Source organism: Rhipicephalus microplus, chromosome 1 (genome assembly GCF_043290135.1).
Source record: "Rhipicephalus microplus isolate Deutch F79 chromosome 1, USDA_Rmic, whole genome shotgun sequence".
NCBI classification, from domain to species: domain Eukaryota; kingdom Metazoa; phylum Arthropoda; class Arachnida; order Ixodida; family Ixodidae; genus Rhipicephalus; species Rhipicephalus microplus.
Window position 1 is genome coordinate 160,440,979 of NC_134700.1, and position 19,610 is coordinate 160,460,588.

A 19,610-nucleotide genomic window follows, 5' to 3' on the forward strand; every position below is an offset into this window, starting at 1 on the left:
CAGGCCACGCCTTAAGGAGCTTTGCTCCAATATGAAAGCGCGGTCCCATTATGAAGCACATACAGTCCGGAGATGCTGAAATGTTTTCGCCACGGATGTTCTTTAACATAAGTCGCAATCTATTATCACACCAGGATTCACTTGTGTTTGCCCCACGCAAAAAGGTGGTAACTCCGAAACTGAGCTCATGACGTCGGCTTCAACAGCGCCGTGCCGTGGCGACAAGAATAGAAGCTGTACGGGGGTACGGCAGTTTTTTTCTTATTTGAACCATTCGGATGTGCTGAAGCTTCTGAAAAAATCTCAAAAATTCTTCTCTTATGGTTGCGTGACAAAACTGAACATTTCTGAGGCCATAGTTGCTTATTTAAAAACGGCGACAAACGCACTTCGGAAAATGGTACGTCCGATATCCCTAAATTAATTTCAATAAGATTGCTTGAATAACTAGGACATATTCGTGACGAAATACTTTAACTTGCCACTACGAGTTCAGAAGCAGCGTTTCAAGGCGAAAGCATTAGATACCTAGTCAGACGCGAGAACAGACGCTGTACGTTAGTGTCCCAGATGACGCTATCATGTGACATCATATGCACATCACAGATGACAATAATTGTGACGTGATCATGACGTCAATGTGACGTTACTTAACCCGGCGTCACATGGTAATGTCATCCCATGACATCACTGCTTGGTTAAAGGTGGACCGATCCCGGAGGTCGGATAAAGCATGGTGATGTCAGGAAAGCTTACAACGTCTCCAATCATTGAGGCATTGCAGGACCGCCTAGTCAGAAATCAGGCTTGCGCGGGAAGTTCAACCCACCGACTTGAGAGAAAAAAAAATTGACCGGCTCGCACTAGTGGGGGCCAAGCTTGAAGGAAGAGCGCAGCTATGTGGACTCCCATGTTTCTTTCAGTCTGTCTTTCTGTCGTTCTTGCTGTCTTCCTTTCTTTCACTCTCTTTCTTTCGTCCTCTCTCTCTTTCCTTTTTTCTTTCTCTGTCTCTTTCTTTTTCCCCTTCTTTCTTTCTTTCTTTCTTTCTTTCCTCCACCGCGTTTTTTTGTTTTTTTCTATCTGGCTATGTCTTTATTCCCTTTAATCCTTTCTCAATTTCTCTCCTATACTATGTTTGTATTGATTTGCTTCTCTCTGTTTTTATCTCGTTTTACGTGTTCGATATCCATTGACACTCACCCTTGCTGCACACGGCAGTGGGGCTTGCATAATTACTGTTGAGCATGCAAACTTGAGCAGTCTTCGGGTGACACCGCATAAGCAATGGTCAGCTACAAAGCTCCATTGTTTATCAAAGAAACACAAGAAGATGGCTTTTTTCTTAGAGTACATTGTGGCGGATGCCTAAGTTATTTTGTGTGTGTAGATGCCCTGTTATCGCACGCTGTTCGTAATAGCGTATGTGTTTAAGCCAGCCGTGAAAACATTGGTATGTAAAAATGCGCACACATTTGCACACAAATGTGCAAACCTAGCATCGCTTTGCTAAAGCCTAGCAACAACCTAAAAGACAACCAGATTACACGTCAGGATCATCCAGCTTCGCAGTTTCAAATCTTGCGAGTCTAAGTGCAAGCTTTGCTGTATTTCTTTTTTTGTGTCATGCGACCTTGTTTTGTTTTTTTCGCAGCTACCATACACACTAATGAAAACGCCGTAGCTTGCACGGTAAACCTTTCGCAAGTTTCGAGAGGCGTTAAAAAACAAGACTTGGAGGACGCTTCACCATTTCTTTCAAGAGTGCAAAGTGATATTTGGAGGGGCGTTAAAAAAACAAAGATAGAGGACGTTTAGGTTTCGCTTTTAAGAATACAAAGTGATGTTTCGAGGGGCGTTAAGAAAAAATAAACAAACTTGGAGGACACTTGAGCTTCGCTTTCAAGAGTACAAGGCAATATTTTGAGAAACGTTGAACAAAAAACTAGCAAACATGAAGGATCCTTATGCCTTCGCTTTGAAGAATACAAGGCGATATCTTAAGAGGCATTAAAGACAAAGAAACTTGGAGGATGCTTGAGCTTTGCTTTCAAGAGTACAAGGCGATAGCGTTATCAGGCCCCGTGTGCATTGCCTTCAACAAAGCTGCAAACAAAGCAATGTTCGTGCGCGGAAGGCGTAGCATGGGCCTTGTGTCCAGTGAAGATCCTAAAATGTCAACTGGATGTATAGTTTAGTGTGCTGGTTCGAGCAGTGATTATGGTGCTCGGTGGAATCCGAGCACCATAATCACTGCTGGATTCGATTCTAGCAACGGCGGCTCCATTACTATGGAGGTGACATGTCATTCGCTGCGTGATGTCAGAGTATGTTGAAGAACACACCCCATGTTCAAAATTTCCGGAACATTCTTTTATAAACACGTCGTGGTTTTGGAATGTAACCCCCCCCCCATATTACTGAATGTACTGTTTCCAAGTGCCCACTGCACCATTATTTTCCCTTTTGCTCGTTGGTGAAGTACCCGCTACTCGTACGTAAGGGGTCAACGCTTAACTTGCACAGCTGCAAACTTTGTAATGGGTGGGCAGCTTAACACCACCGACTGGTTGCACTATTCACTTGTTTTGACACCTTGTGTGATTCTACAATTCGGCTACAACGCGGTAATGAATGTGCTACTGAGACACTGAGACCGCACACACACACACACACACACACACACACACACACAAACGCACGCGCACTATATATATATATATATATATATATATATATATATATATATATATATATATATATATATATATATATATATATTGTAGCGATGCTGACGCCGACAGGTTAAAAAAAACAAGCGTCTTTATTAGGGCGAACTTGTGCCCACGATTCTAAAAACTATGGTCGTCAAGTTCGAGTAGCCGAGTGGCACAGATCCGACTATCTTCCTCTTCCTCGTTGTTGAAAGTCCGAACGCGTGGCGCATGCCAGCCGAGCCAGGTCTTGCTGGTGCTGGTGACGATGGTTGTGGCGGGCTACTTGAATGTGGCGAACCTGTCGCAGCTTTGCCCCCCTCCTCAGACGCATCGTCCCGATGCTTAAGACAGTGAAAAGATACACGCGCACTCTCACTCGTTTTTCGACGATCTGTCATGATAGGGCTTCATGCGGACTACGTGGACCACTTCCGTGGGATTGCGGCGTCTTGAACTCACGTGTCCAGCGGATCTAACTTCATAAGTGACGTTGCTGATACGGTTGAGTACTTCATAAGGGCCGAAGTATCGGCAAAGAAGCTTTTCAGAGAGTCCGCGGCGGCGCACTGGTGTCCATATCCACACTTTGTCACCGGGATGATAAAGTGTGTCACTGCGTCGCTTGTTGTAGCGACTAGAATCGACGTGCTGTTGGTGGCGTATTCGGTATCTTGCCATTTGCCGTGCTTCTTCGGCTCTTTGCAAGAAGTCATCTAAGTCAGGTGGATAGCTGCTTTCGTCCTGTAGTGGTAACATGGCATCCAGTGGGGTGGTCACTCTTCGGCCGAATACTAGTTCGAAAGGGGCAACGTGGGTTGTTTCTTGAACGGCTGTATTATATGCGAATGTTACGTAGGGTAATATTTCGTCCCACTGTTTATGTTCAACATCAACATACATTGATAGCATGTCGGTCAGAGTTCTATTGATGCGTTCGGTTAAGCCATTTGACTGAGGGTGATACGCCGTTGTTCTTCTGTGATCGGTATTTGTCATGCGCATCAGGCATTGCATTAGGTCTGCAGTAAACGCGGTGCCCCGATCCGTAATAACGACGATGGGCGCACCATGTCTGAGCACTATGTTGTTCACAAAGAACTTGGCGACTTCGGCAGCTGTCGCACTGTATAGAGAGTCAGTTTCAGCATAACGGGTGAGATAGTCTGTGGCTACGACTATCCATTTCTTGCCTGCACGCGATGTCGGCAAAGGTCCTAGGAAGTCCATGCCGACTTGTTGGAATGGGGCATCTGGAGGGTCTATTGGCTGGAGAAGGCCGGCTGGTTTTACGGGTGGAGTTTTGCGCCGTTGACATTGACGACAAGTTTTCACGTAGCGCTGCACTGATGCGAGCAACTTATGCCAATAGTATTTCATGCGAATCCTGGCGAATGTTCGGCTCACACCCATGTGTCCAGATGTTGGCTCGTCGTGGCATGCGTGCAGAATTTCCTCTCGCATGGCTGTGGGCACGACTAGTAAAAACGTTTCACCATTTGGTTCGAAGTTCCTCCTGTAAAGGACACTTCCTCGAAGGCAGAACGCGGAGAGCCCTCTGGAGAATATGCGAGGGACTTGAACGTCGAGACCCTGCCGTGCGTATCTGCGATCAACTCCACTGTGTCACAACTTTGTTTAACTTTTTCACCATCTTGTGACTTATCACTGAATAATCAGCACCGGTGTCGACTAAGGCATTCAGCTCCCATCCTTCCATTCTCAACCGCAAATCTGAAGTAACGTTTTCGTTGCTGCACCCATCTACCGGAAATACACCGTCATCACCCTCAAACCAAATTGGAGGATCTTCGTAACTGACGTTATCAGCGGCCTCACCTCCACAGGTCGCTTGCTTCAGTTTTCCGGGTGTGGACTTGGCGAGCGATGACCAGGTTGCCTTGAAGGTGTACGTGGGCTGGATGACCGGTAGCGCATAGGCGATGGTGACCGTGACCGGTGTTGGCGTAGAGTTGGCGAGTTCTGGCGCGTAGACAAGTACTCCTCAATCTCCGCTGGTCGTTCGCCGTTTCGGGGGCACGGTGCATATGACGGGAAGCCTCTTAATCCAGCCTGTCGGTAAGGACAAAATCTGTACAGATGACCCGCTTCCCCACAATGAAAACACAGAGGCCTGCGCTCGTGATCACGCCAGACGTCACTTTTCCTGGGCTTACGCTCCACATAGTGATGTGTGCTACGTGCTCCTGGGGGCAGATAGGTAGCTGTCGGTTCCCGTGGACGAGGTGCGCTGCGTGCCGCAGGTGGGAGAGGAGTCGTTGTCATCGCAACTGCTGCATTGCTGTGTACCGTGGGTTGTCTGACAACCTCAGAGTATGTTCGGATAGGTCGAACCGGCTGCAGCTCACGCTCTGGCTCTCGTATCACCTGTCTCAGTTCGTCACGAACAACGTCCGTAACAGATAGTGCAGTTGAAGTCTGGGGCATATGCAGTCTGCTCAGTTCTTCTCTGATAACTGATCTAATTAGCTCTCGCAGGGCTTCAACGTCGTTTCGCACGCCTCCGGGAAATACCTGTGCAGATGCGCAGTTAAGATTCCGGTTGTACTGCCGAGCCCGCTGTTCCAGTGTTTTTTCGATGGCCATCGCTTCCGAGTAAAACTCGGCAACCGTGCTCGGAGGGTTGCGGACGAGAACGGCGAACAGCTCTTGCTTCACTCCGCGCATTAGATGGCGCACCTTCTTATCCTCAGCCATGTTGTAATCCGCACGCTTGAACAGGCGGACCATGTCCTCAATGTACATAGCAGCACTCTCGTTCGTCAGCTGGTTCCTCGATTGAAGAGCTGCCTCCGCCTTTTCTTTCCGGTCTATGTTCGCGAACGTAGCCACCGCTTGTCGTCGAAATACCTCCCAGGTAGACAACGAGGTTTCATGGTTCTCAAACCATGTCTTCGCGAAGTCTTCCAGGGCGAAGTATACGCGACGGAGCTTCTCTCTTTCGTCCCATCCATTCAAGCTCGCTACTCTCTCGAACAGGTCCAACATCCTCGTACGAGTCGCCGTGGAAAACTGGCGGCTGGTGCGGTTGGCTAATGAACACTTGTGCCGGTGTTACCTGGCTAGTCATAGTGGTGGCATCCATCGTTTGAATTCCCCTTGGTGTGAAGTGAAGAGGACCGAACTCAGGTGAGTCACCTCGAAGACGGCGACTTGCCCTCTGGTGTACAAGAGTCACTTCCACGGGGTTGATACGCTGGTCGTCGGGGCTACGCTGTCTTGAGCTCGTGGGGCTTCGATTCATACCCAGCACCTCCACCAGAAATGTAGCGATGCTGACGCCGACAGGTTAAAAAAAACAAGCGTCTTTATTAGGGCGAACTTGTGCCCACGATTCTAAAAACTATGGTCGTCAAGTTCGAGTAGCCGAGTGGCACAGATTCGACTATCTTCCTCTTCCTCGTTGTTGAACGTCCGAACGCGTGGCGCATGCCAGCCGAGCCGGGTCTTGCTGGTGCTGGTGACGATGATTGTGGCGGGCTACTTGAATGTGGCGAACCTGTCGCAGCAATATATATATATATATATATATATATATATATATATATATATATATATATATATATATATATATATATATATATATATATATATATATATATATATATATATATATATATATATATATATATATATATATTTAAAGCAGTTTCAAGCAATTACGGGGCTCGGTGGCAAAACAGCTTCTTGACGCGCACACGTCGTGGATTCAAATAAAACTTGGAACAGAAAATATTATTCTCTATTTTTTTGCGCCTTTCTCGATTTTTCGGCCACAACCAACGACGACGACCGCGATACCGAAGTTTTCTCCAAATTAGCTCTGTAACGCTACTGCGTCAATACCGTAACAAATGCCGTGGGATGTGTCTCTTTTAAAGCGTGCTTCACTGCTCAAAGCAAGCTTGTGCGGTGAAGTATAAAAAGTCTTATGTGGCGTGCATAAATTTGCGATACCGATGTTGCGAACTTATTCCTCACATAGTAGGCCCTAATTGATGTGATTCGTTCCAGAATGGTACACTATCATTCTGCTGTTGTATTTGCCAACAGAAGCTGCTACTCGATTGTTGTAAAAGTCGTTCTGCTTTAACTGTATCCTGCGAAAGCGGATGCATCTTAAATGAAGCGGTTATACACGCAAGGCCACCACAATTGACGCTAGACAAACCCCGTCGGCAGATGCTGGTGATCTAGGCGGTGTCTTATGAACATATGTTTATTTGTTCTGAATGTCCCCGCCGCCTGGTGATTGCCATCATTGTACGCGCTGCCCTTGTTCATACATTTGTGATAGATGAACTATGAACTTTCAACGCAACAGAGGCGTCTACACACATACGTATATAATTAACGTATTTATATCACGTAATATTGGAAACTCTCGACTGCTGACGTAGAGAGACATCTTTCGATAGTCCATCAACTCAATTGGTTCAGTGGCATGGCAAACAGTACGTGTGGAACATGGGAACATTTTGTCTTCAAGTTAAGTATTTCTTTATAAAGAAGAAATAAACTGAAGTATATGATTGAGAGAAAACATTCAGAACAAGATAAAGGATGCTGCAGCTCTGCCTTTACATCAAAAGAGGCCGAGTGCAACATTTATCTCTTATCACAAGTCCAAACAGAGGCATCGAAATTCGTATGATTCGTTACATTTCCCAGCGTTTGGCACACGATCGTTTTTTGCGAAGTTCTTTGCATCGCAGTCTCGTCATGCCTTTTAGTGGCGAAGCACCTTATTCTACCTGCTTGTTGGCGTGTAGTATCCTCATTACGGTGCACCATATATGGGCGTACGCCAAAAAACTGAATTAGTCTCATGACTCGCCACCCGTCCACAATAAATATTATACATTGATTACTCGTCGTAACTGTCTAAAATGTTATGTTTGGCTTAGTAGCACTGTGAAAATTCCTGATGAAATCTACTAAAGTACCCACGTTTCTTATCTAAGACCAGGCAGACAAACGTGGATCTCTACGGTGAACCCATCTATGTGAAGCTTCTCTCCTTGAAGCACATCTGTAAAAAAAACGTACTCTACTAGTCAGCTAAAAATGAACAAGGCCACAGTTGGCCCAACAGACGGCCGATGACGTCAGTGGAGCTCAAGCAATCTTCTTTTGATGCCGAAAAGAACTGAAACAAGACATGTATGAAAATAATAATAATAATAATAATAATAATAATAATAATAATAATAATAATAATAATAATAATAATAATAATAATAATAATAATAATAATAATAATAATAATAATAATAATAATAATTACACCAGTTCGTTCATGCCCAGTGACTGGCTTGACCACACTAATGGTTGATCAAGGAAATCTTTCTCAAAAGAATGTGGTGAATTCCCCAAGCCAGATCCTTCTTCTTCCTCTCCTTATTCTGTCTCTCATTGCCCTTCTTTTGCGATGTTGCTGTGGGAAACAGCACTGGCGAACACTATGTGATTCGCCCCCCCCCCTTCCCCTGGGTTTCACGTCAGTAAAGCCGAAACACCCTTTGCTACATTCTCAAGTTTTTATTTTTTCCTTTCTTCTTTTCCTTCCTTCGCTCACTAAAGAAATAGCTTAAAATGTATTCGCTCCTTTAGAAAAAGAAAAAGAATCAGCATTTTTCCCGTCCCGCCTAAACATATGGAACCCTTCCACATAACTGTTTTCGTTCGGCCGGACATCTTCAGAGCCGATTACTGACTAATCCTCGAGGCCACCTAAGCACTCGCCCCCAGATCGTTCAATCCGTTCTCCGATTTACACAGCGAGTGAAATCCCAAAAACTCAATCTGGAAGAGCCAGTTCATTGACGATACAGTTGTTATTTTTTTATAATTACCATTTTTCTCTAGTATTTTTTTCTCGCTATACTTACTTTCTCTCTTCTGACGAAACAAGCCTTCGACGACTAGTGTTTGTTTTGACAACGCCTCTCCAGCCACCGTGATCCCGTCGTCTCTGCGTGTTTACACACGCGTATATAAATTAGAAAAGAAAACAAACGCCTTGTGTTTGTTCTCACGTGAGTATAGACATAAAGATATATACTCTTTCTGTTTTGTTTTGGAAATGCGGGAGTTGGTTTTTCCGCTGAAACATCATTGCGCCAACTTGTAGTTCTTGGTCTCCGCCGCACCTCGCTGGGTCATTGCGGGGAAGAAAAAGCGCAGTCAGTGACAAGGTTGCATTGCTTTTAGTGGCGCCTCGATGCATAAATCCCTTATAAGTGATGGAGGAGACTTGACACTTTGCATTTGTCTTTCTTTCTTTCTTTTCTTCTTCCTTTCTTTTTTTCTTTTTTCTTTCTTTATTTCTCTTTTCCTTTCTTTTCCCCTCTTTCTTTCTCTCTTCCTCTCCCTACTCCTTTCTTTTTTCCTCTCCTTGTTTCTACCTTTCTTTCTCTCTGTTTCTTTCTTCCTACTGTCTTTTTTCTTGCTTTCTTTCTTGTTTTCCTTCTCTCTTTTTCTCTCTTTCTCCTTTTATTGTTTTCTCTCTCTCTTCCTTTATTTCTTCCTTTCTCTATTTCTTTCTTTCTTGGAAAAGTTAACCGAAACTATTTTTTAAGCCTTCTTTAAAACATGTGGCAATTTGCATTACCACGCGTTAAAGTCACTTAGGGTATGTCGCACAGATGACTATCAGTTATGGTGCTGCGTCTGTATTTGTTTTGGCTCCTGCATTCTGATTTATAAATATTTTGAGCGTAAACACGCTCACAGCTTTCTGGCAGCATCCGCCTAGGCACCTAGACTTCATAAAGCTGCCACATAGCGAGACTTTTGTTTACGCATCCTGCGTTTATTTTGTGGCAGAAATAAGAGAGAGAGAGAGAGAATAAAATGAGGGAAAGGCAGGCAGGTTATTCAGAAAATGGAGCATCCGGTTTGCTACCCTGCACTAGGGGAAGGGGAATGGGGAAGAAAGATGGGAAGAAAGCGAAGAGGTAAATAATAGACGGGCAAAAAAAGGGGGCGGCTTGGGTGCTATAGTCTATACAATAGGCCACTGCCACGCAAAAAGTTCAGTAAGGCCTTCACTGATTTTCTGTGAGCACACAAATCATGTCACCTTTCAAGCACTGATTGTTCCGACTAAGGTCTGTCGTCTAGGCGAGCTAACGCAGCAGCTAGTTGCCGTCTTTGCACGTTGTAAGGAGGACAGTGACAGAGAACGTGCTCTATAGTTTCATCGCTGCCGCAACGACCGCAAGCAGCACTGTCTTCCATGCCGATCCGGAAGGCGAAAGGTTTGGTGAAGGCGACACCAAGCCATAGTCGGTAAAGCACCGTTGTCTCGAGTCGAGAGAGTCCAGACGGAGGCCGGAGTCGACGAGACGTGTCCAGTCAATGCAGTCGCGTGTGCCGTAAGCACTCAGCGTTCCACAGGGATTTTAATTCTGCATTAGCGATTTTTTGGATTGTCATTGCAGCATCAGTCCTTGAATATGGTATAGATTCTTATTCACCATCTTCGTGTGCTGATCTAGCAGCTGCATCGGCATGTTCGTTGCCCAATATGCCGAAGTGACTTGGAAGCCACTGAAACGTGATTCTGTCTCCTTCGTCGAAGAGGTGGTGAAGCAGCTCTCTAATTTTCAGCACTAGTTGTTCATGAGGTCCCCGGCATAAGGCGAATATCAAACACTGTAGTGCTGCCGTAGAGTCCATGAACACGCTCCATTTCTTGGCTTCTTGGTGTTTAATGACTTTAACTGCGCTACGTAGAGCAACAAGTTCCGCAGCTGTCATGGCAGAAATAAAATTAAAATTGAAATTAAATTGAATTTACCTTGCTTTGCTGGTGCACATATAAATGTAGAGGATAATTGGCGGTGTTGTACAAACGATGTCGAGTAGGGGCGCTTGAATAACGCTTGAAAATGCACAAGGCGGCAGAAAAAAAAGCCTCGTGCAACCATCGCTTTACGAATATCTAATGAATGATGAGCCGACAAGAGGCTCGTGGATGTTCGAGATTTCCGATATGAATAGAACTGTCCCTCCAGTGGATTCAAAAATGCTTTGTTCAGAGCTGCGAAACATTCAAGTCTTTCGCTTGTATAAATGAAACAGTTATTAGTAGTAGAGTCTCACCGGATGCATAATGGTGGATGTCGAGACTGTTTTCAGTTACGTCACTTCAAGATCGATATGGTTTCTGCACGGAGACACCGCTATTCATCTGCTAATGCAGAGAGCTTTTCCGACAACAACCAATTTCCAATGGCCATTACGTACGACTCGCTTTGATGAAAGTCTATATTCTCATTTGCTATACGACTAATTGATTGGTAGGTGTGACAAATTTCGCATAATATTGAAACAGCATGTATTTCTGAAATTCCACAGTACCACTTGGCGCACTACGTACAACGATTTGGCAGCAGGCTGCTGCTTTGTTTTATTGCTGTCAGCATCAATGAGCTCTATAAAAATTGATGCTTGTTTCCGATTTTCAAGCATAGCCATTGCAGTCCTCTAAGTGTGAACTATATCGCACCACGCGTTAATGTGAGTAATAGTGAGGCTATAGTTTATCGTTATCTGTAAACTTATTTAAAGTACGCCGTACAGATGACTGTCAGTTATGTTGCTGCCTCTGTACTTTTTTTTGGCTTGTGCATTACGATTTCTAAATATTTTGCCACTTGATGAAGACAACGAGCACGAAATGACGCCAATAGTGATGCGTGTTAAATCGCCTAAAAACTGTTCCTAAGAGCCTTTGGAAAATATCGCTGCTAAATAGATCAACGGAGGCAATATTTCACAGACCCGTGTGCTTAGATTTAGGCGCACGTTCAAAAACTCCAGGTGACCAAAATTAGCTCAGCCTTCCACTACAGCAACTCTCGTAATATATCAGGTATTTTCGAAGGTTAACCCTAATGATTATAATCATGAATCTGTGCGGCACTACATTCGTAGGGGGTGGATTTGTGGCTGCGTTGTATTCGCGTAACCTAAAGAGAATACAGGAACCGGGAGTATGATTAGAAAATGAACAAGATGTTTTGAAGTAGAAACTGGAAGTGAACGTAAGATTGGAACTGCTGAACTCTTTAATAATATCTCTTTCCTCTATTTTCTTGTTTATTTGGTCAGAAGTCGACTTATGTTGCTACCTCTGTAGTTTTTTTTTTACTTGTGCATTATGATTTCTAAATATTTTTACGTAAACTTATATAAAACTTTCTGGGAGCATACTCTTGAGCACGTATACACCTACACTATGTGGCACACATGTCTGTTTTTCATTTTTGTAACAGAGGAATTAACACATCGAGTTTGATACATCATGTAAAATTAAAAGTGCGAGAATATTTCATGCTGATTCTGATACTAAGTAGGTCAAATGTGTATGAAGAGATATTTGGTTATGTAAGGCCACGGTAGGACCGTTAAGGTAGGCTAGGTTAGGTAAGGCAAGAGTTAATTAGGTTAGGTTAAGCTACGCTGTAAGCTCGTTGGGTTAGGGTAACTTGCACTTGGCAAGTGTTAATCGCACTAGGCTACGTTAGGTTAGGTTAGTACAGGTAGGCGAACCAAAGGACAACCATCAACGCGAGCTTCCGAAATTAATCTCACCTCGTTTCCTTTTACCCCAATGTTGCCCAACGTTCCGCCCGTATCTTGTTCCACCATCAATATACGAGACCGGCCCGCAGCCAAACGAAGGCGCCGAAGGAAGAAGGGATTTCCTTCGGAAGCAATCAGACGGGGAATACCTGCAGTTTCCGACGATGATGACGCGTCCACACGAATCAACCCCACAGCGTATAGGGCCTCTTTCGAAACGCCGCAACATCGACGAAGAAGTATAAGAGCGCCCCGAAACGAGGGAAAACTAACCCTCGTCTTACATGAACGATAGGCCCCACACGTACCACCTGGGACAATGTAAACATCGCCGACGCCGCAAAGCCCCCCCCCCCCCACCCTTGTTCTTTGAGCCCACCCCTTAGCTTTTACTTTTTATTTCTTTTTCTTTATACCACTTCTCGCTTTTGTTTTCGTGACTTCAGATAGAGCAAGAGACACGACGAAGTCGAAAGAGACTGGTCGAGAAGAAAAGGAAAAAAAAATAAATAAATGAGCGAACGAGTGCAAGGGGGCAGGGGGAGGGAAGAACAATCGGAATAGCAGCAATCGATAATGAGACCTTTAAATAAATCCGCGTGGCTTGCGCGGGCCACGTCGTGAACGTCGAGACGTGGAGGCATGAAGTGCACAACGGAGACGGAAAGATGAAAAGAAAAATGTTTCTCCGCTACTCTGTCTGGATATAAAAGCTGCGTTTGGGGTTAAAAGTATGCATCTGTTTTCGCAGCTGCTCTGAAAAGGGCGACAAATTTATTTGCCACAAACTGCGCCTTTTTTAGGATTTTTTCTTTTTTTTTAAAGAAACCGTTAAGGAGAAAAAAAGACTGGCATATCCCACGTACAGTGGAAACCGATGGTATGCGAAGCACGAATGAGTAAAGTTGGTATATGTCACTTTAAAATCACCACAACGTTACGAGGCGGACTTAAATTAAGCCGTACATCACTTCCGTGTCGTGATCATCATGGTTGAACCTCGCATTTGTGTATGTGAAGCTAGCAAAACGGCCGTGAGCGTGTCATGAGCGTAGCATGTAGTCATGTTTCCATGACACACATATCTTGATTAATACGTTTGGACGTGTCATTTACCTTTGGGGTCCATTCCCGTCGCGTAATACAAAACTTGGTATATCTGAACCTAGCCAAACGGCCGTTGGCGCATCATGAACGTGGCATGTTGACATATTCTTAGATCACACGCATATCATGATTATCATGCTTGCACCAGTCCTAGACCTTCGTTTTCAATTCACGTGACGTAATACGAAATTTGGTATACGTGAAGCTAGCGAAACAGCCGTGAGCGCACCATGATCGTGGCGTGTAGACGTGATTTACTTGACACGCATGTCATAATTTCCACGTTAGGGCCTGGCACTTATGTTCGCCATGCAGTCATGTCATACGATACCCGTTTGCTATATATTAAGTGAAAGATACCACCGTAAGAGCAGCAAGACTATGACATGTAAATCAAGACATTCATGACATATATGTCATGATTTTCTTGCTGTGACCAATCACTAATGCTCGTCACGCAGCCATGTAACGATGTAAATGATGTAAATGATGTAGGTGCTCAACTATGCAGGAATGAAAGCGTTGTCTCGTAAGCATGCGTTAGAACATGTCACGTGGAACCCTCATACAAGAAAAAAAACAAAAAAACAGAGTCACATTTGGTGAGATAAAGGTTTCTTATGAGGGCGCACACAAAAAAAGCGACGGCTACAGGAGAATCGGTGTTGGAAGACGAACAATCCAACTCCACGTGAACACGCGACTTCTCGTAATTTCAACTGTTTCCCTCAAGGGTACGAATTTCTCGGGAAGGCTCTGCTACCGATATATATAACAGTAGTGCACTGAACGTGGTTTAGACGTAAGCATATCAGTTTGCGGTACCTGCCTATTTCTGAATGTATATTTTTTTCTGACCCCTCACCGCATTTTTGTGTTTGATTGACGGGGATATAAAAAACTTAAGCAGACGGGGTCATGGTACGAAGGACATTGCGCTTACCGAATGTATGTGATAGTACAAATCATCATTAAAATATGTGATAGTGCAGATTGCCATTAAATGTTTTGATAGCGCAAATCGTCATTAAAATCTTTTACAGTAAAAATCATCATTAAAATCACTGATAGTACAAATGGCCATTGAAATGGTCATTGCGACAGTGTCTGCGTTCGACAGAAGAAAGTAAAACAATGGTGGCATTCCGATAATGACACCATAATGAAGGCGGGGTTATAACGTTTACGATAAAAAGGAACAGCAATATCTAACACGTAATCATGACGGCGAATGCATATAGGTGATGTCAATCGGGGCCGGCATCGCCGAGACAATTAGTGGGAACGATGGTGCCATTACATCGACACGAGGCAGGTGCTACTAGGGTGTCTGCCCGACGACGACAACGACAAATAAGCAAACCCAAGCGTTCACAACAATTAGTGGACACAAGAGCAATGACGACAAGGTAGTGATTTCACGACAACCCGTCCAAATACATGATAGTAAACCCTACCTTCGGGTTGGCCAAAACCAATAACGATTGACTTTCGAGTGATTTATATGGTGCTAATTAAAACGTATTGATAATTACTCTCACGCTGACGATGATGAAACTTACAAGACTGCAGGATTGTGCTTATTTGCACTGATAATTATGAAGACGATGATTGTTGGGCTGTTCGCCACTCAGGAGAGTTACACTGAAGACAACGAGCACGAGATGACGCTAATAGTGATACGTGTTGAGACACATAAAAACTGTTCCTAAGAGCCTTTGCCAACTCTCGCTGTTAAATCGATCGACGGAGGTGATATGTCACAGACCCGTGTGCTTAGATTGAGGCGCACGTTCGAGAACTCCAGGTGACCAAAATTTGCTCAGCCCTCCACTACAGCATCTCTCGTAATATATCAGGTATTTTCGAAGGTGAAACCCTGTTGATTATAATTATGAATCGGTGCGGCACTACATTCGTACGGGGTGGATTTCTGGCTGCGCTGTATTCTCGTAACATAAAGGGAATACAGGAACCGGGAGCACGAAACGAAAATGAACAAGGCGTTTCGAAGTAGAAACTGGAAGTGAACGGAACATCGGAAATGCCGAACTTCTTAATAATTTCTCTTTCCGTTTTTCTTGTTTAGTTTGGTCAGAAGTCGAAAGTCGCTCTCTGTTATAGAATGTGAGTGAAATGGCCTCCGAAACAGTTTCCTGGAAAGAAAAAAAATAGTCTGGCAGTGCAGGGCGTACAATCCGCAATTAACTACAGCACTGAGGACAAAACATGGAGTAAATTTTCATTACATAAAAAATGTAGTGCTCTGTACGAATACTACCGCATTTACTCACCTGGTATCAGCACCTCCTAATATTCTCAAGTATTTCCAAATATTGGGTGTCCGTTCTAATAAGAGTGAAATGAAACAATGCATGTGGGCTAGTACGCTTCTGCCCAACTATATTACATGTTTCGCTCATCACTAATGTTCTGGTTAGATAAGTTTGCGAGTGTACTACGCACGTTTTTTTTTCTTTTCACATTGTCTAAGAGAAAGACTTGTCATACAAACAGAGGGCACGTTTCCTTAAGCCATCGTATTGGAATTGTACCCTTTTTAACGTAAGTTACAAAATGATGGAGGTTGTTTCATTTTTTTTTCAGTTTTTTTGTTTACAGCAAATCATGAAGAATGTATACAGTATGAATCGTTACTTATAAAGTTATCAGGGGCTCTCAATATCTCTGAAGGTAACATCACCAAATGTGAATATTGCCGCTCGCAATTCTTAGTGAGAAGTAGATAATAAAATAAAATAGCTACGTCAAAAGCGAATTCGATAGATTCCAGCTTGTGATAAACACTGGCACCACATGTTTAAGCTCCACAGGTTAACCATCTGTGCACAGTGGTTGGGTGGCGACATTTTTGTGATAGGGCGTGCATATTTTTTTGGAAAAATAAAATAAAAGAAGACACTATCGCTTATCACCTAGGCCCATAGTTTCGCTCCAACAGTGCAGTAGTGAAGCGTGCCGAGAAAGCGAATAATAAAACACAGAAAATAAACATAGGGTGATACTGTGACCTACATCGGATTTCACATATAACTATGTAAAAAAGACAGGGAAGTAAGACGAAAGCGATTTAGCGATTAGTAAATAAACAAAAAACGGCACAAGGCGATAGTCAGCAATGCGCTAAATCGAACACCGAAAAAATGGAAATGAAACAGAAGAATTAAAGGTAACTGTGCGTTCCGACGTGCTCGTGAATGCACCCCAGAGAGAAACACGAGGAACCAGCGGGGGGTGCGAGTAATAAACATAATGGGAAAACAAACAAACCCGAATATGAGGAGCAAGGCTGAATGCGGGTACGCGCACGCACATAAGGACGGCAGCGATTTTTACTCTCTCCGGCTCGTTTGCCGAGAGTTATTGGCCCATTTGGAGAGGCCCATATCTGCGCGCGGCCATCGTTCGGCATAAAAAGGACGGGAAGAGAAAAAGGGAAAGGGGGGGGGGCGGTTTCGCGTTAAACATGGCCCAGTGTGAAAAGTGATGGCCCTTTACGCGTCGTTTTGGGAAGAAGAGTATTTCGATCGTCGACGCCGAGCGGCCGCCGCCGCAATGCGCCGCCGCGGCACTATGTGCCAGCGGAAGAGAAGGGTGCCCACTCCGGTTTGCACATCCCGTCGCCGCCGTCGTTTGCCGATCGCTGCTTCCGAGATACCCGTCGGGAAGGCGGTGCTCCCGCTCGCATTCCGTTCGGGCAGTTTGCCTTTATGGGCGCAGCGCCCCGCAGTGTTCCTTCGCATTGCATGCATGCATGCATGCATACATACATACATACATACATACATACATACATACATACATACATACATACATACATACATACATACATACATACATACATACATACATACATACATACATACATACATACATACATACATAAATACATACATACATACGTGCATACATACATACATACATACATACATACATACATACATACATACATACATACATACATACATACATACATACATACATACATACATACATACATACACACATACATACATACATACATACATACATACATACATACATACATACATACATACATACATACATACATACATACATACAATTATTCAATATACTTCTAAATGCCTTGGGAGAGGTATTATGGAAGGGAAATGTACCACAAATGTACCACAAGTTGTGATGATGGTGCATGAAGGAAAAGAAAATGATAGAGAGAGGAAATGCAGGGATGGTAAATAGCGCGGTGTAACCGATATGCTACCCTGAACTGTGGAAGTAGATGGGGGAGATGGGAAAAAAAGAAGAGACTGAGGGAAAGAAAGAAAGAAAGGAAACGAAGAAGGTAAGAAAGAGAGAAAGTAAGGGATGAAGAAAAACAAAGAGAGAAATAAAGAAATGAAGGAAGAAAATAAAAATAAATACATAAATAATGGAAGAAAGAAAGAAACCGAGGAAGAGGAAGCACACACACAGCGTAACATTTCAGTAGTCCTGCGCAGTGTATGGCGTCACCACCACTCTGCAGCTTCTCGCGCAAATATGTCCTCCTCAGAAATTTGAGCGATACCTTGATTGCTTTATTTCTTGATGACTTTTCGGGATGCCGTTAAAGGATAGTTGCTAGCGACGTCGGTCTATGGTCCATGCGAGCAAGAGCAATTGTAAAGAATCATCTCTGCATAGCATATAGTGAGGTCCGTCGCAGAAAATTTACAAGGAATATATTACTGCTAAGGGTGCTGAAACCACATTTCTCTGCGCCAAAGAGCGTCCATTACGATGTGACATTTTGCTTGGATCGGCACTCCCCAATGGTGCCTCCTCGCCGTCAGAAGCGTTGCTTTCTGTTTTGCAGTCGCCGCTTCCTCGTTGATCATTGAGGGTTTGTTATGTCAGAAACGGTAGCGCACATCTGTCGCAGCGGGCTTCTTTGCTTTCTTGGAAACGGTTACCCAAAATGCATTGACAGTTTACGCGTCGGTTGCGCCACACCATTACTCGATGTTTCGTAGTGTTCAGGTGCATCGACATCTGAAACCTGGGAGAGGAACACAGACGCACAACGACAGCATATAAGAAACGCGCAACCTTTCCATGCCTTGTACGATTAAAGAAACCAGTGTTACGAACTGCATGCCAGTGAGCCACGAGAAGTCCCGGACCAGTTGTAGGAAGTTTCTGGCTGGACGCGTATTGTATATGTCTGACACAATGTTATAGAACTTATACTTTCATACAACAGCTTAAAGGCGGTATTTACATTCGACGGCGCTTCTGTCCGTATATGTTCTTCGTGATCGCTTTCCTTGGGTTCCCACCATTTTGCCTCTACCTCGAGTTCATCGAGTTATCGGGATTAGTCCTCTATTTCCGAGTTAATTTCCCAGATGACGCCACTGCGGGCACACGGTGGAAGGCCTGCAGCGTGTACGAACTTTCGTATCCCCGAAACTGGTAGAAACGGGACGAAGGCAACCAAAGAGAGACGCGGTAAAGGAATGCCGCAGAAGAGCGCGTCCCGAAGCCCAGCTCTGCTTATTTTTCCCCTCCCCCATCCCCCGCACGCAACCGTGAAGGTGACTTCATATTGAAAGACTGGAAGAGTTCCGCGCTTTTTTCTTCATTTTTTCCCTTCATGAGCCTCTATAGCTGTGCTTATCAGTGGGAGCGCCCGCTTCACTCCAAACCAACAAACAACATCGATTTCTAAGCAACAACAGCCACGATGAGGCAACAACGAAAGGCCGGGTACGTAGGAATTAGGAATGTAACTTCGGTGTCCAGCTCCCAAAAACTCGCGCCTCCCGGCTCTTTTGTAGAACCGCGCAACGGAATGGGAGATGCAGGGGTCTAGTTTTCGAACGAAATACTCCCATGGACAAAAAGAGCCAGAAGAAAACAAACAGGAAGAGTAGGCGAATTCAGTTGCCAAATCACGTTACAGTCGTCCCAAATCTATACCTTGAATGTGCCCCGAGAAATCAAAAAAAGAGCTGTTTGTACTAGGAAAGCACAAAACAATTAACAGAACAAAAACATCACGCTGTACGCGTAGCATTGAATACCTTTACAGCAGATTGTTATGAGTGATTGGTTTGCATAATTATTCATTTCGTTATTACTGCAGCAAAGTATTATGCGAATAGAAGCATTGGCAGAACCTAGGTATTGTGG